The 26,978-nt window shown below is 45.0% G+C and overlaps 1 protein-coding gene across 7 annotated transcripts in view; it reads right to left on the bottom strand.

Moving 5' to 3' along the window:
- Positions 1–26,419, bottom strand: part of SGMS1 (sphingomyelin synthase 1) — a 324,458-nt gene extending 298,039 nt beyond the window's left edge. For 4 of the 7 annotated variants that reach the window (XM_043926715.1, XM_043926711.1, XM_043926713.1 and 1 more), the window contains exon 1: positions 26,139–26,419. The gene's annotated coding sequence lies outside the window, so the exon portion shown is untranslated. Of the gene's footprint in view, positions 1–25,592; positions 25,784–26,052; positions 26,073–26,138 lie in introns of those variants that run through there. The other 3 variants (XM_043926716.1, XM_043926712.1, XM_043926718.1) reach the window with 3 other exon arrangements.
- Positions 26,420–26,978: the final 559 nt, after the last annotated feature.

The following is a 26,978-nucleotide window of genomic DNA, read 5'->3' on the forward strand; positions in this document are numbered from 1 at the left end:
CTGAATTTATCTTGTGTCCTAATTGTTTTACCCTTGCATTTTCAATCTCCTTCTACCTTCATCTTTGCTGTCAGAAGCCCAAAGTTTAATTTAAACATGTAGGCATGGTTCCCTTGCAATAGCCCACTTCAGAGGCTGCAATTTTCAAAATTTAGATATTCCCGGAAATCGACAATGTGACTGTTGAACGACAGCAAGCCATTTTCTTGTGCTGCATAAGTTTATGCAACGACTCCAGAATTTCAGAACAGGAAAATTTTAAAAAATCATTTTTAAAGGGTTTAGTAGAATGTCAAGAGTACGCCTTAGAAAGGACTAAGATTTTATTGTTGTCACTTTATTGGCTTGTGAAGCAGGAAAACTGTTTGAATTTAATCATATTCCCAAACTGACCAACTGAAACGAGGCAACTTCTTCATTTCTGCCCAGAACAGGCCTCAGAACCGCACTTACAGGGCCTCAGCTATTTCAGCCAAATGAAACCAATGATGACACTACCACTCTGAGCACTTAGCCAGAACCAAAGGAAGATTAGGGAAATTAACAGTTAAAAAGCACACCTGCAAGCCAGGTTAATATACAGAAAAATTAACACCACCTCTTCAGCCAATCTTCCTTTTTAAGGATTGTAGGTGAAAATATCGATCTGATACAACCTGGTTCTACCAGTTATAAAAGAGGAGAAAGAGAAAATGACTTTAGCTCAAAATCTGGTCTCTTCCACCACTAAAGTGAAGTGAAGGTCGCTCAGTCGTGTCCAACTCTGAGATCTCATGAAGCCCACCAGGCTTCTCTGCACATGGACTTCTCCAGGCAAGAATACTGGAATGGGTAGCCAATCCCTTCTCCAGGGCACCTTCCTGACCCAGGGATCAAACCTGGGTCTCCCACACTGCAGGCGGATTCTTTACCATTTGACCACTGGGAAAGCCCTTCCACCGCTCAGTTCAGTTCAGTTCAGTTGCTCAGTCGTGTCCGACTCTGCGATCCCATGAAACCACAGCACACCAGGCCTCCCTGTCCATCACCAACTCCCAGAGTCCACCCAAACCCATGTGCATTTTGGGCAAATTTCTTCACTCCTTATCTCCCTTTCTGCATCTACGAAGAAGGGGTCATCATCATTGCATGCTCCCATCCAGTAATCAGGCTACCGCCCCTCGCACCGGATGAGATCATGTCTGCAGAGGCACTTAAGGAGAACACAAATAAAAAGACAAATATGAGGTGTCATTACTGTCATCCTGTATGGGCTGGGGTGGAAGGGCAGGTGAATATATTTCACACGCAGTCACATCTCAACTGCCTCTTTCAAGAGCCATATGCTTCTCCTCCGTCACAGCTGGCCGTTGGGCAGATGCTGGAATGGATACAGGCAGAAAGGTGGGGAGGAAGAACGCTTCGGTTACCCAGCCTCAGTCCTCCTGGTTTGAGGAAGATAAAAAAGTCATTTCTCATCCGTGTATATTTCACTCATCTTTTTTGAGAACCTTCAGTGTATCAGACACCAGGCTAGGCACAAAGAAGCATGAGTTTGTTTTTTTAATTTTTTTAACAAAACAGGCTGTGCTCCCAAGCATGTTCACTCTGGAAACAGCTAAGTACCCCTTCACAACCCAGTCGCTTGGTGGCATAATGGAGGCAGGCGGAGGGGAAACCCCAGCCCAGACCGCAGAGTGGGTTAGGAGGGCAGGCTCCTCACTTGACTCGGATGCCTGAGTCAAGTCTTGAAACATGAGAATAAATGAGGGGAGCCAAGCAGGGGAAAGGCGTTCTAAGTGGGCAGAAGGCGTGGAAGCAGGACCCACTCAGGAAGGGAAAGAGCACCTGAGGACGACAAGGGGCCGTCAATGGAGACTCACGCCCAGGCTTTCTCCTGAGGGCAATGGGAACCACGGACCTATTTAGGCAGGACTCACATGGTGACCCCCGCAGGTGAGGAAAAGGACTGCGACAACAGTTGGGAGAATGGAATGAAGGCAGGGCAGGAGGTCCATATAGAAATCCAGGCAAGAAGCGATGAGGGCTTGGGAATACAGATGAACACAAGAGATGGTAAGGAGGTAAAGTGACCCTGCTTTGGAGCTGGAGGGACACAGGGGTAACGGGGCAGGAATTGTTGATGCCTCCCTGGTTCTGTCTTAATGACTTGGAAGACAATGGTCTTTTCACAAGATACTAGAGAAGTACAGACACGGTGGGCAAGGTGAGTTCACTTTGTACTGTGTCATTTTATACATGCCTTCAAGTATCTGAGGTCACTCTGTACATTGGTGACCAACCAAAAAGTCACACTCTTCAACATTTACCTGCCTATTTTGAATTCCCACAGGCAAGATGGAATGTCTGGGCAAGAACTCAATTCGGTGCTCTTACCTTCAGTAACCAAAATAGGAATGGCCCTCACATCAGACTTGAAGCTCAGAGAGGTTAAGCGGCTTACCTCAGGCCACACAGCTAGCAAAAGAGGGGACTTCAGTTTAATCCTGGATCATCTGCTTCCAGAAAGTCAATTTTTCACCTAGAATACTACACTGACTCATTAAGGGTCTAGTGATATGACTTACACGTCATAAGAGCTCCATAGTCTTGTTCCGTGGCCACTTTACTCTTGTTTTGCCACTTCCTTCCGATAACAGAGCCCAGGCCTGAACTACCTCCTTCCAGTCCCTGGAAACAGTCCACCGCTGAGCGCTGGCTCAACTGTCCTGTCAGCCTACAGAGTCCAGCCCCGTCCATGCTTACTAAAGCTCATTCCAACAGTTACTTCTGATAACCAGCTACTGTGTGGCTCTGCAAATGCAGGGAGAATGTTCTGATTTCTATAGGAGCTGTTTCTCGATTCATTGGTCCTATCTTACATCATGGCACTAACATCCTTAAGGGTGGTCCTGATTTTACACATATTCGTATCACTGGCTAAACCCAGCATGATATTTCTCCTCCTCCTGGCTCTCCTACCTATGCCAGCATTACCTCTGGGAAGAAGGGAGGGCCAGGCCCTGGAGAAGGATGCACAGAGCTTATCTGGAGCCTGTCACTCACCCAGCGCTGTCGTAGGCCCCAGACAGCAAGGTCCCTGAACCTATAGTCCAGTGGAGATAGGATATTTAAAATAATAATAATACATATGTACACCAAAACACATCAAACAAACATCCAACAAAATTGAGGGCTGGGTTCATTATATTATTCCGTTTTCTAATTGTTCAAAATATTTTCATAATAAATATATTTAAGATGAGGAAAAAATAAGCAAAAAGCCTCTACTCCCTGGGGAAGGAACTAGCTAGTCAGACTGATTCATTTACAAAGGTTCTACACAGAGAAAATCTTACTGTAACCTGTTTTGTTTTTAACACCATATTTCACAGCAGGGGAAAGAAGCAATCAGGGGAAAGACAGAAATGCACACACATAGATGATATGAATTTAATCCAACAATAAATGAGATTCTCAAGTCACTCTAGACTTTCCTCATTTCTACCTCCATGTCGTCTAAAATGGTAAATGATAAAAGAAAACAACAGAAAACTCTAATCACTTTCTAGCACATTTTGGCCTCAGGAGAGGAAGTGATATTAACAATCATTACCATTTACTCTATATCCACGGTGTGCTGGGCGTTTACAGACACGACCCCATCATGACTCTGTGAGATGAGCATTACTGTCCCCATTTTACAGACGTGACAATTAAGATGCAAATAATTCAAGTCATTAGATCAACATCCTGCTGTCAGGGATGGCAGAGCAGGCACCCAAACCTATCTCTGCCAAGACACAAAAGCCCTAATTTTATTTTCATTACACCATGCTGTGTGCCTTCCAATAGCTGACATTCCCTTTCATTTTTCATAAACATCTGGGCTCCACAAATGAGTGAATCTGATAAAGAAAATCTCCACTAGGCAGTTTAGTAAATTAAAAAAAAAAAATCCAAAAAACTAGTCTTGAAGTATAGTGTCAGAAATAGTACCTCCAAATGTTAACTCAAAGTAATAAACAAAATTGAGTGGTAAAGAACTCAACTGTACAATCCTCTACAGTCATAAAAGAAATACCGTGTAACTATTTTAAACAGCCATAACATCTGAAGGGATCTTAAAGATGCAACTGGCAACAAACTGATGAGAGGAAAAAAATGAATTCTTAAAGTCAATTTCTAATACCATCTATCTTTAAACATTTCTTACTGTGGACAGTGTGCAAAACTCACCCTCTACATGTCAACAGAGGAATAAGACAAACCAGAGCCTTTGTGAGCATGCTGAGATTTTATTATTTACTGAATTCTCAAAAATTAAGGATAGCATTAAATTCGAAATACAGGCCACTCTTTATTCCAGTAGTAGTCTCATTAACAAGTCTGGAAATGAAATACAAATTAGAAAATGCAATGATCAAATTTAATCTATATATCAATAAATTTACTCCTCAAATAGAAACCTTGGTACAAAAAGGTCTGCACTTTCTCCATCACTTCTTCCCACACAGTCTGGGTATCAGGACCTAAACTACTCTGACCACACGTCCCAAACAATAAGGAACCAGAGCCCTTTCTACCAGCTGGACCCTAACCTCCTTCCTCCCACCTCTGAGAAAGGGAAGTGGCCCCTTGCAGGAACCTGTATAGGCCGAGCTGCTGCGCAGGGAGACTTGAGGGTCAAACCTCAGAAACATGCACACATCCGTACAGATCAGGTAGAGGTAATAGGGAAGGAGTCGGAGAAGGAACAATTGAGAAGAGGACAGGAATACACAGAGTCCCCAAGAACCAAAGAAGGAAAAGGAAATGAAAGAAAGGAGCTCCCCAACAGTCAAGAAGGAAGATAAAGCTTTTGCCTAAATACCTGACATTGCCAGGTGAGTGAGCCACACTCAAAATTTCAATGATACAGAAAGATCCCAATTATCTTTTTTCCCAAAGACACACCCCCAATTATATCTTGCATTTTGAATAAAAAAATTGATTTAGACAGTATTACAATTATTCTTTGATGTAGAATATTTGACTGATAGTCAAAAGAGATCATCAGTCTCTTTTGTATATAAATTATATGACTGAGCATTAAACATGTATGTTATTTTGTTCCAGAGATCACCTATTAAAGTTGAGGACCTTTTAAAATCTATTCCGCAGCTCTACAAATCTATACACATACATATCACTAAAAAGACCAAGAGAAATGACAAAGTTAACTGAACAAAAAGAAAGAGCATGCAGCAAGGAAACAGACCTTTAGTATAAAACTATAATCTACAATGCTAGGATTTCCCTGGTGGCCCAGTGGCTAAGACTCTATACTCCCAAGCAGGGGACCTGGGTTCGATCGCTGGTCAGGGAACTAGATCCACAAGGCACAGCTAAGAGTTCCCATCTCACAACTAAAAAAAAAGAAAGAAAAAGATCTTGAGTGCCACAGCTAAGGCCCAGCACAGCCAAATAAATAAAATGAAATAAATATATATACTTAATCCACAATGCTATCACTAAACTCATGGGCAGGGTTCAGATAAATCATTTGTCTTGAGAAAACATGAGCAGCATAAGCAAACAGACTTGACTGGCCTCAGTTAAACCATGGTTAATTACAGTTAACTGTTATCTAGCCTGCAAAGTACAAACCATTTCACTTCTTTTTCCACAAAACAGGAAACTAACCTTAATTTCCCACTACTCCAGAAATTACCTCAGATGTCATTGCAGGATGACCAGGCACCGCTAAGCCAGGAGCCCACCGAATGGAGTCAGGGGAGAGTTTGCCGCCCTATATTCTCCACCAGGCCTCTCCTACCACACTGATTTGAAAAATATGTAAGTTTAAATTAAGAGGGCTTGTGGGATACACACAGCCTGCAGCCCAGACCCTGAGCTCCCCTCCAGACAGAGAGACAGGCTCACTGAAGGGCAAACTCCTTACATAAACGCTACCTGCATATCCAGAAAGGGTTCGAATGAGACTTTCAGCAGCTAAGACCGAGCTGAGGAAACAGGGCTACTGCCAGATTTTTCCCTCTTGAGGTACTGACAGGCAAGAGCTAGCAGGGCAAAAGGTATGAAAACATTAGGCTGTTTTCCAAGAACCCTGACAGGCCTCACTCAAGGTTGCTGCCAAGTTCGCTGGTGAGACCGCTCAGAAGTAGTATGGAACTGCTCTCTTGACCTCAGGCAAATACTAAAGCTGTCAGCTGAACACTGTTGAAAGTACTTGGGTGTTTTTCATGTCTGTGAGGTAGGCATTTCCTGGACCAAACTTGGACATAGTAGCCCTCTAATAAAACTGATCACAAAATGACACAGATTTTTCTTTCTTTTTTTTTAAAGTCTATTTAAAGATGATTCACTCCAAGAAATTCACAAGAGCAGCATTAGTCACACTAAAAGGTAGAAGCAATTCCAGTGTCCACCAACAGACAAACAAAAAAGTACGGGCTCTACATACAATGGAATATTATTAAGCCTCAAAAAGAAAGTAAATTCTCATATATGCTATAGTATGGGTGAATCCTGAAAACATACTACATGAAATAAGCCATACATAAGGACATATGCTGCATTATTTCACTTATATGAGGTACCTAGAATCATCAAATTCATAGAGCAAGTAGAATAGTGGTGCCAGAGGACAGAGGGGGAGGGAATGGAAAGTTATTATTTAGTGGGCACAAAGTTTCAGCTTGGGATGATGAAAACATCCTGAAGATGGACGGTAGTATTGGTCAGTGTGAATGTCCTTAATGCCACTGAATTGTACACTCAAAAATGGTTAAAATGGTAAATTTTAAGTTATGCATATTTTACCACAATTAAAACAGAATAATAAATAAAAGATGTTTGTACTTTTTAAAAGTAAACTATAGATTTGCTTAGTCACATCTTAGAAATATGTTTTGGACCTATACAAATACAACATATATACATATATTTCTGTTTATTTGAGGATCCAATGCAGTTGTCTCCAGTTACCATTCTTGGCTGAAGTCCCATCTTTGATTTTGACAGAGAAGGCCAAAGAGCAGAATGCTTTCTTCAAATGTCATTGCTAGCATTCGTGAACAGGCATGTGACCAGTGACTGCATCACCACTCAGGTTACATATCAGCATGGCAGCATCAGCCATATAAACAAGGCACATCCTTCAGACAGTTTCTGTTAACATCCAAAGACTCATTTCCAAATGCTGGTGAGCATCCCAGAAGCATACCTCGGAAGAAAACGCTCCTCCACCCAAAGGCAAACCATGTGACGCCCAAAGGATTCTGTCATGTACTTACACAACATGTTCAAAGACGGGATGGGAAGGCTGGTTATTACATATCTGAAAAGGCTGTTTGCATAGGAAATTCTAACACTGCACTTTGCAGATAACAGCCCTGACACAGGACGCTTAGTAACAATATCAAAGAGCCTGCTTGCTGACAACCCAGGGTTGCTTGTAGGGAAAGGAGTCGATTGTTGGGAACCGAGCTGCCTTGAAGGAGCAAACATTTCTCACATATTACCTCCACAAAGATTCTTTTGTCATTCTTCCCCAGGGGAGATGCTGAAGTTGGTGTGCACGTAGTGAAAGCTGAGATGCAGATGGAGATTTGGAAAATAGCTTTGTTATCTTAAAAGCCAATTACATTGCTCCACCGCCACACTTCCAAAGCCCAGGCTTAAGGATGCACTCTTCTCTCAGCTTGCTATGGGAAGCAGCGATCACAGGCCAAAATATCAAAGGAAAATGTGTATAAGATTTTATTTCTGCTTCTGAGATCATCCAGACATATTCTCCTCTGCGTACCACACTAAGCCAGGGTGAGGGATAACTTCAAAGGAAACTGTATTATCACCAAGGAAATCTTTATGTCCAGGAGTTAAAGAGGAAATGCCAGTCATTGCTCAAAAGTTCAGTAAGTTGGAGACAAACTACCCCTTACAGCATCTTAGATGGACAGCTAGCCAAAATAATAAAAAATAATTCAAAAACCAAACCAAATAAATAACAAAATAAATGAATAAAAGCCTTGCTCCTATCTCCTCCACCTCAGCAGAAAGTCAACATGTACCCAGGTTCAAAAATGTTCACAACACTGATCATACATGCTGAAAAATGAAGTTCTTGTGGCATAATGTCAAACTCTGTTATAATTTTTCATATTAGCATTGTTAATAACATTTATAAAATTTCAGATTTATATTCCATATCTCAGAAGTCAATTTTAGAAACAATGATATTTAGATTTTAACATTTCCATCCTTGGGCATTTGGTGAAAATGTTTATTCAATGTGCACGCCTAGTATTTACAGGAAAAAAATGGGAGGGAAACACATCCAAACAGTATTAATAGTTATCTCTGGGTGATGGCATTATGAAGGATATTCTTTCTGCTTATATATTTTCTAAATGGAAGCAGAGCAAAAGGAGTCAGGGAGAAAGGAAAGGAACAGGCTAAGATGGGGAGAAGAGGAGGAGGAGAAGGTAGAAAAGGTTTTCTAAAAAGAGAAGCCAAACTTAGGTTAAAAGGCAAGTAGTGCCAAGCAGCCTTGAACAGCCAGCACAGGCCTCCCACTGCCTCCAGCAGTCACCTTCACATGGACTCCGATATTGGCTGTGTCCCCAGTGATCCTGCCCTCAAAGCCACTCTTCCCAGGGACTGCCTTCCTGAACATTTTAGCCCAAACTGTTAGGAGTCCGTGACCGCATTTTCATCCCATGGGCCTCACCTCATTCTGACTTGGGCCCCTGACTTGCTGTCGTCAGGAATGTGCCCCACTCCCCACCCTTTCACCCGCAGAGCCGTGCGCTGCAGCGTAGAAGGGAAGATGGTTTAACAGGAAGGTGTTCTCAGTAAAATATCTCAGTGACTTACTTCAAGCTCACCAGAAAATCAGTGATTTCAGGTCAAGGATGTAGCCAGTAACAGGTATAACAGACAAAATCTGACCTCACAGGTGGTTGAACGTGCCTGTTAAGGAGTCGCTGTTTTTACAGTCCTCTTATGAGTATTTATAAAGCTTAATGAGAGAGTCGATATGGTTTGCCTATTTTGCTAGGATACTATACGCTAGTTAAGAGCAGGAACCATATTGCCTAGTTTATCCCTGCGTCACCAGCACCCAGCAGGGCTCCTGGCTCACAGCAGGCACCCAACTAGTGTTTTCTGAAGAGTGTATTTCTCACGAATGCTGTATAGAACTCTTTATACATAACAATGTTTTTTGGAAAACTTTCTACAAATATTCCTCTGATAATCTTCTTCTTAAGGGTTGCCAAGTATTCCATTATTTGGATATATGTCATTTGCTTAACCAACCCCAAACTGCTGTATACTTAGCTTTTCAACTTTTCCCTATGACAAACATCTCTGTGATAAATAATGGTCTTAATTATTTCTTAAAATAAACCCCTAGAATAGAACTGCTGAATCAAATAATAACTCAGTATTAATGCCTTTCCTCTTAGAAGTTACCCTCATCTTGAGGGCCAGTTGTCATGAACTCCAGCATTTGGGAAAACTACTGTGGAAGTCTCAAGCAGAGGAGTCTCCTAAGACAGGACACTTTGACATCAACAGCCAAAGTCCAACAGCCAGTGTCCTCTCTAGACCTATGTACCCATCAGACCCAGAAACCTGAGAAGCAGCATCTGCTCAAGTGGTCTTCTGCTTTCCTCCCAAGGCTCGGCCGTCTCCTGCTCAGTGGAGGACAAAACCACATTGCAGCATCATACACGCCTCCCCTACTCCTCTCCCAGTGAGCTGGCTGGTCTTTCACAATGCTAGCTTTATCTTTTGCTTCTTTTTTCTCAGAGGAATAACTGAATGCGTTCCCACCGTAAGACACAGCAATGTCAAGTCCCAGATAACTGTACTGAGGCGCTCGGCCTCTGTCTGCCTCCCCGCTTTAGGCAAATCACATCTCATTAGTTCCTCTAAAAGGGGGACAGGCGGCAATAAGGAGAAGCCCTCAACGGCCCAATTCTATCTTTTCATCCACTTTCACAAAAATAAACCTTTCAGAGCTCTTCCCGGTGGATTTAATGAAAGCTTTAGACACTCTCGCCAGAAAAATGCACACCCGGAATGACAAACCGGATTTAAGTGGCTTCCGGAAATTCATCTATGGACCCCAATAAGAACCCCTGAACCACTGATTGGGTCTTCAAACCAATGGCCAAAAGGAGGCCTGAGATATTCCTGGGGTGTTCGTGCTACCCCATCTCTGTCTCTAAAATCAGAGGGAGGGGAAAGTCCACCATGTCCAGGGCCCCTTGGAAACCTGGAAGTCAGCCTAGCACAACTGCTGCTAACTCTCCAGGGCCTTTCACAGGAACTCAGGTGTCACTGCACAGAGAGCGGCAGTAAAGCCAATGCCAAACGACCCAGCCGCTGAGGGGACACAGAGCCCGGACTCGGCACAGGGAGGCTCTGCCTCCTGACCTGCTGCCAGGCCCCACACTTGCTGACCTGACTGTGGTGCTCGTCCCCTCACCAAGAACACTCCACGCACACGGAGACTGTTCACCACTGTATCCTCAGCCTCGTCCAAGCCAGAGATGCTGGTCCCAGTGAGTCTGAAGGCCCATACCAGAGACTGAGGCCACCACGAAGGCTCCCACAGACGGCAGTGACATACACGGGCCATTCTGTGCTCCTGGGACCTTAGGGTGAGGAGGCCGAAGTCAAATACGGGCAACAGGGACAGGCTCTGGGAGAAGATAGGTAAGAAAAATAAGGGATCGGATGACAAACCACAAGGTAAAAAAAAATCTCAGCAGCCCATGGCCACCAAGGTAGGGACAGATGGACAGGCCCAGGGCACCAGCTCTCAGTCTCCCCATGGACCCCCTAGTCAAGTGAATGGTCAACGCGCGGGCCGGGCACCCCCCTCTCTCAGACAGTAACCCTCTGCCCCCACCTCCCACACACCTCATAACCAGGAAGCAGCCCCCCACACCCTCATGCAGGCACCAAGGGCCTCAGGTGACAGCACTGTGACGCAGAGCTTACTACTGCCATTTCCCACAGGAGAAGGTCCATGCCTCAACAGGACAGCACCTGTCCCTTCTTGCCTTCTCTGGGTCTCAGGTGACCACAGCAGCCTGTCTTCAGGCTGAAGGCCACGGATTTTCTCGCAGGACAAAATGTTTCTCTCAGGATACCCAGCAGGCCGGCCGGAGGCTCTCCTCTTCTCCTCCACTCACCTAGCCTGCCCATCCCTCCTGGCTTCCCTCAGAGCAATAGACTCTGCCCTTCTGGCCTCAGGCCCCCTTTCGGGACTGGCCTCAGGCAAACCCTCAGCCTATGTTTGCTGGGAGGGTAAAAGCACCTCTCCCTGCCAGCTGCTTTTTCTCTCCCCTTTTTGATACCTCCGGCCTCTGCTACTGTCCCCCGCAGTGGGAAGGGGGAGCCCTTCGGCCAACCCTCCCCTCCTCCCCAGGGGACAGTCTTCATGACTCTCTCTCCACCTCTCAGCTCCTGGGACTTTTTCCTTCCACCCCCAAACTTCACTTGACCTGTGACCCTTGGAAGGTCCATTCCTAACCTGAGTATCATCCAACCAGCAGCAGCCCCTCCGCCGTCCCACCCCCGCCAGCTTAGCTGAAGAGCCCGCCCCACCCCATAACCTGAGATTAATGGTAATGTCCCACAGGATTTGTCCTCAGGTAACATTTGTTATAACATCCTTCTTGGATTCACACAGTGGGCCTGTGAATCAAACACTGAACGCTGCACATTTTGCACCTTTAGCTCAGACAGCCTGCCAGAAGGGACATGGATCACAAGCTGTAAAATACGATAGTGGAGAATCAACCACTTACTACTGTTTCTATAAAGAGGTTTGGATACACAACTAATAGGATCCGGGAAGGCAGTTCTGAAACAACTTTTTTTATTAACAGAATAATAAATGACTAATGAAAGGGATTTCACCAATCACTCTTTCAGGTGTCCCCCAGTCACAGGACTCACAGATGTGGGGACCAGGTGACTAGGAGTCAGCTAATCCAAGCTTTCCACTGACAGATAAGGAAGCTGAGGCCCAAGTTCACCAAGGTCACAGTGTGGGCAGGCATGCCTTGGCTGGTATGGTATTTGTAAAGGCATTAAGGAGAGGAGGGGCGGGGAGAAGCGAGGACCAGGAAAATGAGAAGTACAAACCACCGAAAACAGAAATGAAAGTGGAATTTAGCACTTTGCCAGAAATTAAAGGCAAACAGAACCTTGCTTTTAATAAAGAATCTTCCTTTTAAAAGCTGATATACCTTAAAGATAGAAAGTCATTCATCTTCTGCAGGTTTTATGTTCCTAGGAAATAGCTAAAAATTAGCCATGGTTGTCAAAGATAGTCAACGGGCACGTGCCCCCTGACCTGAGTGGTTCTGAAGGGCACTCCCAGCTCTGGATTCTTATAGCATCTGTGGGCCCAGACTCCCCTCTGCAGTCAAAATCCCCTCACTTAAAATGGAAATCACAAAAACAAAAGAAAAAAGGAACAAAACCAAAATATACCAGACCTAGTTCCATCTGTGCTACCCGATGGTATCAGCCTCTCACGTGCTCTGTCACATGGGGACCCAGGGCGGGGCCACCTCCCCGTCCAGCTCTCTGCCCCACCCCAGGGGGCCTGGTGTGCAGCTGCCACACTGCACCCACTACTTGGTGGTGGCTTTATCTGCAGATGTGCCTGTCTCCCCCATGAGCCCCCTGGGAACCCAGACCCCATCTCACGCATTTCAGCATCTCAAGGCCCAGCGGGGGTCTGGCCCATAGCTGACCCCCAGCGCATGTTCACCCTCCACCGCTGTAGAGCCCAGGTTGAGAACACCTGGCCTATGTGCACAGGCCTGTCTGGCCTCCCCAGTCTTCCCTTGGCCCTCTCCCATCCTCTCTGCCCTGCCACATCACCTCACCAATCAAACAAGCCAACTCCAGCTACTGGGGCCACAGGAGAGCCCCGACAACTAGCACAGGGGAAAATCTGGAACATTTCCTCCCAGTTCACTTGTATGTTCTCTGAGGTGATCCTAAATCACCATTTCCTACAAAATCTTGCAATTTGAAAATGTTCTGATTCCTCAGTTTCATGTGTAACATTGCTCAGATGAGGGAAATGCAGTCTTTTTTAATTGCAAAACAGAAAACTTCGGCTGGAATAACAGTGGATCATGCATTTGGTGAGGGCTTTCCATGTGTGAGCTAAATTTGGACACAATGTGGCTATTTTATCTCATAACTGGAGAGGGGTACACAGTCCTTTTTAAGTGCTTTCCTACAAACAGGTAATTTTCTACTAAAATTAATCCTGTCAAATAAGATAATCTTCTATCTTTCTACTGTCAGGCTATGCATCGTCATATATTTTTTATTTCTCCACGTGTAAAGTTTCCCAAAGGGTTAAAACAATGGACACCAACCAAGCCTTTTTGTGCCTATGGCAGGGAGTGGGGAGGGTGGAAAATAACAAAATAAAAACAAATCAGGCATCTTCCTAAGATGGAATGCACTAGATGGCACTTCATGCTTCTAATATTAAGCCTTAACTTGCATTTCCAAATTTTCTCTCCACCCTGGGTCCTCATCCATCTAACCCACATCAGAACACACTGGCAAGAACAGAAAGCATTTTCTACACTGCCATGGCCTGGCTCAGACATCCCTCTGCTGGCCTAGATAAACGGGACCACGTGAGTTCAGTTTTTACTTCATGAGGTGGACAGTATTTAAAATTTCTGAATCTGCAATTGTCTCACCTGTGTCAGTAGAAGTAAGAGCAGCTGACTCTTCACTTATGTGAGTATTGATTATGGAAGTGGTTCTCAGAGTGGCCAGCAGCATCAGCATGATCTGGGAACATGTTAGACATGTAAACTGTCAGGTCCCAGCCCAAGCTATCGATACGTGCCTCAAAAAATCTTGTAGGGGTGGACCCAGCACAAGCGCTTTAACAAGCCTCCAGGTGATTCTAATATGTGCTGAAATTTGAGAGCCATCAATGTAGGCTGATAAAACTCCAAGGTCATGGGAATGACCTGCTAGGCTAATGTGTGTTTCCCAATTCTATGTAATTATAATGGTGCCATACCAACAGCACTTACCCTGGTAATTGCTACCAACTGGCAAAGGCCTCCAACACTAAAGTTCAGGGCCCTCCTACTTAGTTGAGCAAATTACTTGTATTCCACACTCATCTCTGAAAGGGGATAATAAGAACAGCCATCTTATAGGACTGTCACAAGAGTCAAGGGCTTATTACACAAGGTCTGGCACACAGTTCATCTTCAACAAGTATGAATCCCTATAATTACTACACCTTTGCTAAAAGGTCTAATCAAAATAGGAATATAGCAGAATAAAACCTGCTTCTAGCATGCTAATGAGAAAATTAATAAAGGGAAACCTTACATGGCCCAACAGGAAAAGATGAACATTGCATCTCCTTATAGGATATCAACTACACCCCAGCGACTCAGTGAGTGAGACACTATCATCACCCTGAACTCTTACCTTTTTCCAATGGACTTTCCTTCAAAATTACCCTTCCAACTTCCTCCTTTTTTCTCTATAAAATAGCATTCCTCTCCTTTACCTGTTGGGACTTGCCTATGATTTTTGCCATGGCTTGCTTGTCCTGAACTGCAAGCCTCTGCTATTCCCAAGGGGCTTCCCTGGTGGCTCAGACGGTAAAGAATCCGCCTGCAATGCAGGAGACCCAGGTTCAACCACCTGACGGAGGACATTCAGGACCAAGAGACAGCGCCTGAGAGGCAGTGCGTGGCTTCATAGTCTGTCATGCATTTACTTGCTCAGCCTACAACCTAAGTGCCCACTGTATGCCCGGCAATCTGCAGGGGGGAAAAAAATTCTCTCTACAGGACTGTGCCTCCAGCAGCCTTTCTGGACATCCAACAAGTCCGGAGCATAAGGCCTCACACACTAAAGGGAGATACGAGAGGAAAGCAATGAATATTAACAACAGTAGTCGTAAGAACAGCATTTATATTGTGACCACCTTCTGCCAGGAACTAGCACCTGGCAAAGGTTTACTTATAGTCCTCAACCTCTGAGCTACCTGCTGTTATGAGACCCACCAGTGAGGCTTAGGGAAACTGAGGCATGGAAGGCTTGCATAACTTGCCTAAGGTTCCATAGCTCCTAGATAGTAAGCCCAAGACCGAAACCCAGGAACAGTGCTCTTAACCTCTATATTAAATGACAGAGAGCTGTTAGTTACCTAGGCAATACTAGTCACTTATCACTGATTCCAAAGCAATGATTTTTAAGACACTTAAATTTAGGCACAAAATCTAGCATCATGAGGTTCAATACCAGGCTCCCAAAATCTGGACAGAAACGCTAATTACACTTCGTTTCTCCAGCCTCTTCACTACCCTGTAAACTAATTCTACTCAAGTCGAGTCAAAACTCTTGCAGACTGGACAGCTACATGCAAGAGAATGAAATTAAAACATACACTAATGTTACATACAAAAATAACCTCAAAATGAACTTAAGACCTAAATGTAAATAAAACTCCTAGAGGGGAACATAGGCAGAACACTCTTTGACATAAATCACAGCAATATCCATTTTCGGATCTGTCTCCTACAATAATAGAAATAACACCAAAAATAAACAACTGGAATCTAATTAAACTTATAAGCTTTTGCACAGCAAAGGAAACCATAAACAAAATGAAAAGACAACCTACAAGCTAGGAGAAAAATATTCGCAAACCATGTTACCGACAAGGGCTTAATTTCCAAAATATACAAACAGCTCATACAGCTTAACAGCAAAAAAAAATCCCTATCAAAAAATAGGCAGAAGACCTAAATACATTTCTCCAAAGAAGACATACATATGGCCAACAGGCACGTGAAAAGATGCTCAACATTGCTAACTATTAAAGAAATGACAATCAAAACTACAATAAGGTATCACCTCACACCAGTCAGAATGGTCATCATTAAAGTCTACAAATAACAGATGCTAGAGCGGGTGCAGAAAAAAAGGAATCCTCCTACTCTGCTGGTGGGAATGTAAATTGATACAGCGACTATGGAGAACAGTATGGAGATTCCTTAAGAAAGTAAAAATAGAGTTACTATATGATCCTGCAATCCTAATCCTGGGCAAATATCTGGCATATCCTGTGCATATATATATTATATATATCTATTTTGAAAAGATATATGCACTCCAATATTCATCACAGCACTATTTACAATAGCCAAGATATGGAAGCAAACTAAACGTTCACTGAGATGTAAATGGATAAAGATGTAGTGTACACATATATACACCATGTATATATATATATATATATATGTATATATATGTGTATATGTATGTGTATGTGTATTTACACATTTATATATGTATATAAATATACACATATATATATACATATGTGTATATATATATGTGTGTCTGTATACATACATATATATATATATATACACACACACGTTACCATAAAAAAGAATGAAATAATGCCATTTGCAGCAACATGGATGGACATAGGGGCTTCCCCAGTGGCTCAGCAGTAAGGAATCCATCTGCAATGCAGGAGACCTGGGTTTGATCCCTGGGTCAGGAAGATCCCCTGAAGGAGGGCATGGCAACCCACTCCAGTATTCTTGCCTGGAGAACCCCATGGGCAGAGGAGCCTGCCAGGCTATAGTCCATGGGGTCGCAAAGAGTCAGACATGACTGAAGCAACTTAGCATGCACACACAGATGGACCTAGACATGTGAGGTCAGTCAGATGGACAAAGACAGATATCATGTAACACCAATTATACGTGGAATCTGAAAAAATGACACACATTGCTATATATAAAGGAGGTAAACAAGGATGGTCTGTATAGCACAGGGAGCTGTATATAGTATAACAACATATAATGGAAAAGAATCTGAAAAAGAATATATGCTCGTGTATGTGTATCACTGACTCTCTTTGCTGTACACTTGAAACTAACACAACATTGTAAATTAACTATACTTATATTTTAAAAATTAATTAAAAAAACACTCCTCGCCAAGCAGCATTTCTCCCTACTCCTTACTCCCCTGGCACCATACCACTTAACCTTGATTATAAGCCATCTGTCACGTAGAGTTCCCTAATTGTTTGGGGTTTTTTTAAGATTTTTGATATGGACCATTTGTAAAGTCTTTATTGAATTTGTTACAGCATTGCTTCTGCTTTATGTTGTGGTTTTTTAGCCACAAGGCATGTGGGATCTTAGCTCCCAGACCACGGATCAAATCCCCACCTCTGCACAGGAAGGTAAAGCCCCAACCACTGGACCAACAGGGAAGTCCCTCACTGTGTCTTATATATTGGTCTTTTATTCCCCAGTCAGTGAAACCACATACAACTAGGTAGAAGCATGGACTTACATGAGTAGACCTGGAGAGAGTTACACAGTTAATCAGTAGGTTTGTTCACTTTGCTTTTCTGACACTTCTTGATTATCAGTCCCTAAGAAGTAGAAGTATGAAGTCTGTGCTATTTAAAGCCAGCACTAGGGGAGGTATATGCAGAATACATCATGAGAAATGCTGGGCTGGAAGAAGCACAAGCTGGAACCAAGATTGCTGGGAGAAATATCAATAACCTCAGATATGCAGATGATACCACCCTTACGGCAGAAAGTGAAGAGGAACTAAAAAGCCTCTTGATGAAAGTGAAAGAGGAGAGTGAAAATTTGGCTTAAAGCTCAACATTCAGAAAACTAAGATCATGGCATTTGGTCCCATGATTTCATGGAAAATAGATGGGGAAACAGTAGAAACAGTGGCTGACTTTATTTGGGGGGGCTCCAAAATCACTGAAGATGGTGATTGCAGCCATGAAATTAAAAGACACTTACTCCTTGGAAGGAAAGTTATGACCAACCTAGATAGCATATTAAAAAGCAGAGACATTACTTTGTCAACAAAGGTCTGTCTAGTAAAGGCTACGGTTTTTCCAGTGGTCATGTATGGATGTGAGAGTTGGACTGTGAAGAAAGCTGAGCACCGAAGAATTGATGCTTTTGAACTGTGGTGTTGGAGAAGACTCTTGAGAGTCCCTTTGACGGCAAGGAGATCCAACCAGTCCATCCTAAAGATCAGTCCTGGGTGTTCACTGGAAGGACTGATGCTGAAGCTGAAACTCCAATACTTTGGCCACCTGATGGGAAGAGTTGACTCACTGGAAAAGACCCTGATGCTGAGAAAGATTAAGGGCAGGAGGAGAAGGGGACAACAGAGGATGAGATGGCTGGATGGCATCACCGACTCAATGGACATGAGTTTGAGTAAACTCCAGGAGTTGGTGATGGACAGGGAGGCCTGGCGTGCTGTGATTCATGGGGTCACAAAGAGTCAGACACAACTGAGCGACTGAACTGAACTGAACTGAAGGGAGTTATTGGGCTTCCCTGGTGGCTCAGCCGGTAAAGAATCCACCTACAATGCGGGAGACCTGGGTTCAGTCCCTGGGTTGGGAAGATCCCCTGGAGAAGGAAAAGGCTACCCATTCTAGTATTCTGGCCTGGAGAATTCCATGGACTGTAAGTAGAGTTTATGCGGTCACAAAGAGTCAGACACAACTGAGGGACTTTCACTCACAGGAGAGATATGACACCAACATTCACTAACCAGCAAATGTTTCAAAGTTGTACTCCCTGCCTCTCCTACATTATCTCATTTAAAGCCCTCAGCAGCTCAGCAGCCTTGAGGAGGAGGCTGCTGGCATCCAGCCTGAGGAAGGAGAAACCTGGGGCCACCAAAGGAGGGAACTTGCCCTGTGTCACTTAAGGCAAGTGAATGGAGAATGGAGATTGAAACAAGATCTGTTCCCCAAGCCCGTACACTCTGCCTTCCTCTAAAGTTCAGACTAAGAAGTCCAGGTTCAAATTCTCCTCAAAACAATACATTACTTTTGTTTTAAAACAAAATCTTATGATAGAGAAAATTTACGCTCAATTGAATGTCATCAGAAAAAGATGGAACAACTATGTTCATGGACAGCATTACAACTAAGAAGGAAGAGGTGTCAGTTCTCCCCCATGTTAGACTATACATTCAATGCAACATCACTGCACTTCTAAGACTCTGTTAAGAATTTGATAAGCATTCCAAAATGTATATGGTAGAAGAAAGGTCCACAAATAAACAAGTTCTGAAACATAAGACACTGCAGAGCTATAGTAATAAAAATAATCTGGCAGAGAAATACACAGATGACTGGGACAGAATAGAGAATTTAAACCCTGTGAAATATCTCAAAATCTGAAAATGCAAATGAACCTGTTTGTGGCAGAAAGCAAACCAGTGGTTGCCTCCTGAGTCTGGAGACAAAGGCGAGATGAAAGGCAAATGAGGAGACTTAGTGTGAGGGAAATGGTCTGGATCTTGATTGTGGTGGTTTCAGAAGTACACATCCTGTCAAAACTCATCAAATTGGGGGCTTCCCTAGAGCCTCAGATGGTAAAGAATCTGCCTGCAATGCAGGAGACCCAGGTTCAATCCCTGGGTCAGGAAGATCCCCTAGAGAAGGGAATGGCTATCCACTCCAGTATTCTGGCCTGAAGAATTCCATGGACAGAGGAGCGTGGCAGATTATAGGTCACAAAGAGTTGAACACCTCTGAACATCTAACACTTTCACTTTCTGGTGGTCCAGTGGTTACGACTCCATGCTCCCACTGCAGCAGGTGCAGGTTCAACCCCTTGTTGAGGAAGTTCCACATAGCATGAGATGTGGCCCAAAAAAGAAAAAAAATCATTAGATTGTACACTTTAAATGTACAAGTGAAGTTTACCATAGATAGATTATAACTTGATAAAGTAGAAAAAAACAGACATGAGGGAATCTGATGAATGATAGAGGTGGTTCCACATTTATCCCTAAAATACTAGAGATATAGTTTAATGATTTGGGGGAAACTGGCTCACAAAATGGAAAGGAAAAAAATAATACCGGATTCCTTCCTTACGCCATGTATTAAGACAAACCTCAAACAGATCAGAGCTGTCATTGTGAAGGCAAAAGTAGGAAGTTGATAGAATAAACTATCGAATATATTTGTAATCTTGGCATAAGGAAGAACTTCTTAAGATTCTTACTGGTCAAAAGGCAAAAATTAATGGCACTGGGCTGTATCAGAATTCTAAATTTCTGAAATTACCACTGAAATTGTCAAGAAGCAACAGTTAGAACTAGACATGGAACAACAGACTGGTTCCAAATCGGGAAAGGAGTACATCAAGGCTGTACATTGTCACTCTCCTTATTTAACTTCTATGCGGAGTGCATCATGCAAAATGCCGACTGGATGAAGCACAAGCTGGGATCAAGATTGCAGGAAGAAATATCAATAACGTCAGATATGCAGATGACACAACCCTTATAGCAGAAAGTGAAGAGGAACTAAAGAGCCTCTTGATGAAAGTGAAAAAGGAGAGTGAAAAAGCTGGCTTAAAACTCAACATTCAAAAAACTAAGATCATGGCATCCGGTCCCATCACTTCACAGCAAATAGATGGGGAAACAATGGAAACAGTGACAGATTTTATTTTCTTGGGCTCCAAAATCACTGCAAATGGTGACTGCAGTCACGAAATTAAAAGACGCTTGCTCCTTGGAAGAAAAGCTATGACAAACCTAGACAGTATATTAAAAAGCAGAGACATTACCGACAAAGGTCTGTCTAGTCAAAGCTATGGTTTTTCCAGTAGTCACGTATGGATGTGAGAATTGGGCTATAAAGAAAGCTAAGTGCCAAATAATTGATGCTTCTGAACTGCGGTATTGAAGAAGACTCTTGAGAGTCCCTTGGACTGCCAGGAGATCAAACCAGTCCATCCTAAAGGAAATCAGTCCTGAATATTCATTGCAAAAACTGATGCCAAAGCTGAAACTCCAATACTTTGGCCACCTGATGTGAAGAACTGACTCACTGGAAAAGACCCTGATGCTGGAAAAGATAGAAGGCAAGAGGACAAGGGGACAATAGAGAATGAGATAGTTGGATGGCATCACCGACTCGATAGACATGAATTTGAGCAAGCTCTGGGAGTTGCTGATAGACAGGGAAGCCTGGTGTGCTGCAGTCCATGGCAGAGAGTCGGACACAACTGAGTGAGTGAACTGAACAAAGCCATTGATAATCTCATTCTGCCATTAGATGGCAGAATGAAATTAATATCCAAAATATGTAAGATACCTGCAAATCAACACATTAGAAAAACAGACTAAGTCAAAGAAATTGTAATAACTAACAAATATATTAAAAGGTGCTTAAATTCATTAAGAAATTACCTAAATTCACATTACAACAATAAGGAGCCACTTTATAGCCATCAAGTACTGAAAAAACTTCGAAAGATGGTTAGTATCAACCACTAGGGAGGATGTGGTGAATCAGGAATCCTTCATGCACTGCGGTGAGAGTATCAGCCAATCCAGCCACACTGGAGACTAACTTGGCAGTATTTAGTAAAAATAGGTGTTTGTTCTCTTTAACCCAGCCTTTCCACTCCTGGGTATATACACTTAGAGCAGTGGTCTTCAAACTTTCCTAGGCACCAGTCTCCAAGCTTGTTTGTTGTTCAGTCACTAAGTCGTGCCCGACTCTTTGAGACCCCATAGACTGCAGCACGCCCTCGACTTGCTCTAAAACACAAACTGATGGTGTCTGTCCCCAGGGTTTCTGATTCAAGAGGTCTAGGTTAGATCCTGATTATCTCTATCTTCCCAGGGGAGGCTGATGCTGCTGGGTGTGGACCACTGTAAGAACACTATAGAGATAGTCTCACAGGTATCATTAAGAGATGCTCCAGGATATTCCTTCATCACAGCTTTGCTCATGGTAGCAGGAATGGAAGTGAGCTAAGTGTACATAATTAGAAAAATGGGTGAGATTAGTGGGTATGTAGCAGGCTAGCCATACCAAGTAGCAATGATAGCAAAGCAATGGATAAACCTATGCTACCACAGATAGCAAAGAAAATGCTGAATGAAATTCTTTCAACTTTTATGAATGTCTGAAAATTTCCATAATAAAAGCTTTAATATTGAATGGAAAAGCAACTGAATGAACTATAGCAGCACAGCACTATTTACCTAAACCAAAAACATGTACACAAGAGCACAACACCTTTAACAAGGACACAGACACACCCAAGAACACCCAACGCGAGAGAGGAAGTTCCTCTGACAAAGAGGGAATGAGACTGGAGAAGAAGGAAAAATATAAAACAAGAAAGGGGCTTTGTACAGGGAGATCTGGTACCCCAAACTGAGGAATGTTAATTCAACCCCAGCACCAGAAAGTCTAAAAGGTGAAAACCACTTTAGCTACATTTACATTTAATGTTTGCTTCAGTGAAAGCCCCCAGCAGCTTTGCGGGTTAAGCGGGACAGATCATCTTGCCATGGAAAGAGAGAAGGAGAATCTTTCTGAAATACATGACTGGGGTGATTTCAGATCCCCCAAATTCAACCTGCTACTGAGCCCTGGGCTTTACCTGTGTGACATATTGGTTTTAAAAAGCAGTTGGGATGCTTAGCTTTTGGCATAGGATACAAGTGTCTACATCTGTGTCTGTGTCTCTTGTCAGTATGTGGTGCATGTGTGGGTCTGTGAATTTGTCTGAGGTCATGTGTGTGTGTGGTGTGTTTACTGGTGGAGGGAAGAATACTAGAGGGGGCATCAGAGCACTCCAGCACAGACTGAGCCACACACACTGATCAGACACTTGATTCTGCTTTACTGAAACCAGAAGTCATAGTTACAAAACCAAGCCATCTCCCTGACCCCACTCACTGTTCTCTTCCCCTTTTTCACCCACACCTCCCCCACATCCAGTGCTGCTTCCCAACTCCCCTGTCTAAATGGGCTGATGCAAAATATGGTCCTCTGGCAATTGGGTAGCTTATTAAAGTGACATACTTTACAGTCAAAATTCTTGGGATGTGGTTCAGTTCAGTTGCTCAGTCGTGTCCGACTCTTTGCAACCCCATGGACTGCAGCCAGACTTCCCTGTCCATCACCAACTCCTGGGACAGGATGTGGTAGGAGAGGATAAGTAACCATTAAAAGTCCCTACCAAGAGCCTTAACGGAAAGTCCAAAATCTCTAAGACTGGGCATACTTTAACAGTCCTTCCAGAAGAGATTGTTGCTGTGGCTACAGAGATCATCCAAAAAAGGCAAAGAAAGAGCCAACTATAATCTGTCACATCCCCCTCCCTCCGCATCCCCCACCAACTCCACCAGTCCCCATTTTTCCAAGGACCATCGAACACTTTATCATATGAAGTGGTGGGAAAGCGTCTGGGACAATTAAAAAATAAAGGTCATCGTTAACAGAATTTATGTAATAAAATACAGCAGCTTTAGGTCAGAAAATGCAGCAGCTTTAAGTCAGCAAGTCCATGCCAGGAAAGTATGTCTTTAGGGGAAGAAGAAACAGCTTAACAACTGGAGGAAGGAACAGAATAGAAAAGGTAAAACGCAGAAAGAACTGGACAAACACTCCAGCTGCCCTGAAAGACAGGGCCAATTATCCCCTGCGCAAATAAGCGAGAATTTTTATTTTCCAAACACTGTTTTGTCTTTTCTATGGCAGCACTTTCCATTGATAATATGATAATAAAGGCTTAGGAACTCTACAGTTGTCCTGAAACGTTTTGTACAAAATGAAGTTTTGTAAATAAAGCGTTTCGATATGCAATTGGACCACTTTCTAGGTTTTTTTTTAAAAAAAAAAAGTATAACGGTTATACGTAGGAGTCTTCAAGATTTTCATGAGATAAGTTAGCAAAACACGCCTGCCTGTTTTTTCAGCTGACCTGCAGGATGCGTCACAATTTGAAAACTAAGGGGCCTCACCTGGAAAAAGTAAAAGGGTTGAGGCTTCAAGCTAAAATTGGAAGTCTAAGGTCAACATAGGCAATTCTGACATTTGAAAACACACAAAGTTCTTTAAGTGTCAAAACTTACCAACAAGTTTCTATTATGAAAAATTCTTTAAATTTCAGCCGAATAAACATTTATTGAGTTAGGCACTGTGCAAGATGCTAGAGATCATCCAATTTTAATAATTGTGTCCTTTTAACGTCAACTTATCTATCCCTTGAATTAATTTTTTCATGCTTTCTGCTATTTGAAATAGCTCACTACCAGCAATGAAGAGTTGCAGGAATAGACCCTACTATTTAACTAAAAATGTAAATTTCTAGTCTCTGAAGCAGAAATAGAAGGAACAGACTATTTCTCTGTTTTACATATTGCTATCTTTTTCTGCACATTAACTAATAAACGGTGCGTGGTGGCAGCTGCCACTTCCTGCTATTCAGAGGGTCACAGAACTGGAGAGGTTCGAAAACATGCTACACACTTTAAGAGAGGCGGGGAAGGAACCCAAAAGAGCAGGGCCTCCTGCCATACACAAAAAGCAAGATAAGGAAAGTCGGTTGCTATAGGCAGAAGTCTCCTGGAGATTCCCCAGAAGCTGGCGCTTCTGACAGCAGGCACAAGCAGCTTCCGCTGGCTTGCTTGGCCAAGGTATGGCTTCAGGGCTGGAAAGTTGCCACCTGCTGAATCACTAAACATCCCTGGGCTTCCCTTGGAGCACTGACCAGACGGGGACCCATCCCCCGCCCGGCTTCTCCCGTGAACACCTTACTCCCCGAACCAATGAAACGCCCAGCCCTCTCCCTTTCCGCACCAGGCAAAACAGCCAACCAACCTCGCTCCGTCTGGGCAGCCCCAGGCAACTCCCACCGCGGCTACGTCACTAGTCCCACTCCTCGCTTTCGGCCCGCTCGGTCCCCAGCTCCCTGAATGTTCAACCCCCGGTGCCAGGGAGCGTGGGGAGTTCACAGCACACCATGACAGGCACCTGCCACTTCCACACCCAGGGAGCCAACCCCAAACACCCCCAAGTCTGCACGGAAAACAACCTGCAAGCAAAATAACCTGTCCAAACAGCTCTGAAGGCCCGGGAAGGTAAATGTCAACGGAGCTAGAATAGTAAGCAGGCCCCATAACACAGAAAATAAACTTCCTTTTCAGAAAAGCAGCCTTCACTCTTCGTGTCGTAAGCGTGTACCGCTGAAGTCGCTACTGTCTGAAGGTGAAATGAAACATCTGAGAAGCTCCAGCAATCCGGATTCTCTTCACTCCCTCCGGCCCTGACAAGCCTCATCCCGAATTGTACTCGAAGCTCCGGAGACGGAAACAAGCTTTAACCAGAAGCCTCCAGTGTGTATCCGTTAGCGGACCAGGACACCATACTCGACCCACCAGAGGAAGCAGAAAGCCCGAGCCTGGGCTAAGAAGGTGGGAGAAACAGCTCTGCTGTCGCTGCTCTGCCCTTGACAAGTCGCCTCGGAATCGCGGAGACCCCTCATTCACGGGAAAAGCCGCGTCCTGGAAAGAATGTCCAGCTCTAGGCTGCGCCGATGGCTCCTCCAAGGCCTTACCCCTAAGCACCCTCAAGCGTGGGGGCAGCCCCGCCGGGTGTCAGAGCCGCCCCCAAACCTGGAGGCTGTTAAGCGGTCTGTGGAGGGCGACTAGCTGCTCAGCGAAAGGGGTCCCACCTGTTATGTTGTCCACGGACATCGAGCGGGGGAGGGGGGTGGCAGGGAGGTACCCCGAAACTCAGAGTGTCTGCCCAGCTGCGATCGGACCCAGAGGTACCAACTGTCACGCCGCCACGAGGTGGGGGGTAGGGCCGTGATTTGGGGTCGGACCTGCGGGTCTCCCGACCCCCGCCCGCCACTGTCCGCTCGCCCCAAACCGACACTAGGCTGTCTTCCAGTCCGCACGCAGGACCTCTGAAAAGGTGCCCGCTGACGCCCCCGCCTTTCTCCCCGCCCCAACTAGGTCCCGGAGCCCGGCAGGCGGCCCGCCCCCTCGTGGCCCCGAGAACAGCTGCGGGACCGCCCCCCCCCCCCCCCCGCCCCCCGAGCGGCGGCGCGGGGGGAGTGCCAGCCAGGTACGCGCCAGGCACTGAGCGGGCTGCGCTCACGCCCCCTCGCCCCGGGGTTGCCGGCACACCTTTCCTGGCGTCAGGCCAGGCCCCGGAGGTGGGTGTCCGATCTGCTCCCCAGCGATCGGCTCTCTCCCGCCGCCCCACGACTCACTTGCACCGGAGTCGCGGCAGCCGCCGGAATTCCGCTCGCCGAGCCCCCAGCCGCGGAATGAAATCCGGGGCAGGGCAGCGTTGGGGCTCCGTACCCGGATTGCGCTCTCTCTCCGGCTCACCGGGCGCTAGGAGAGAGCAGCCTTCCCTGGCCGGCCCTTCCCGCTCCCGTGCTGCCCCTCGCTGCCGCCGCCGCTGCCCCGACCGCTGCCTAGCTGGTGCGAACGCTTCCGACTAGCCACCGCGAGCCTCCCGGGCTGCCGAGCATGCCCAGTCCGCTGCCCGAGCCGGCCCAGCTGCCCGCGCTACGCAAATCCGCTCCTCCGGGTGTTCGCGGCAGCTTGGAGGGCGGGGCGGGCGGGCGGGGTCTGCAGAGAGCTCGTCCCGGGACCCAGCGGGACCCCGGCCAGACTGCGCACCTAGGGGCTAGCGAGGCTTGGCACCCTGTTATTCCAAGTAGCTGGAAGCTCGGGAGGCGAGCGTTTTCTCCACCGAGGAGAGAGGCCCTGCTTGCACATTTTTCGGGGGCCGTTTAGTGAGGCCGGACGGGAGCCAGGTTTTACGGTTGGGGACAGTATTCCACTTGGGGCAAAACCAGAGAGTTGAAGAGCTGGAGCTGGTCGGAACAGAGAACTCAAACTCGGCCTTCTGGAGACCCGGTTCGCAGGCACGAGGTTGCAGGCTGCCCGAGGATTCTCTTTCCCACCAAGCCTAGGAGTACAGCACTTGGAATTAACTCGTGACTGATCATTAAAAAAACAAACAAAAAAATTAAATGGCGGACCTAAGACTCTACGGTTCATTTCCAAACCTCTATTCACAGACTCCCATCCCAAAAACA

This window comes from Cervus elaphus, chromosome 15, assembly GCF_910594005.1.
Source record: "Cervus elaphus chromosome 15, mCerEla1.1, whole genome shotgun sequence".
In the NCBI taxonomy this organism is placed as follows: domain Eukaryota; kingdom Metazoa; phylum Chordata; class Mammalia; order Artiodactyla; family Cervidae; genus Cervus; species Cervus elaphus.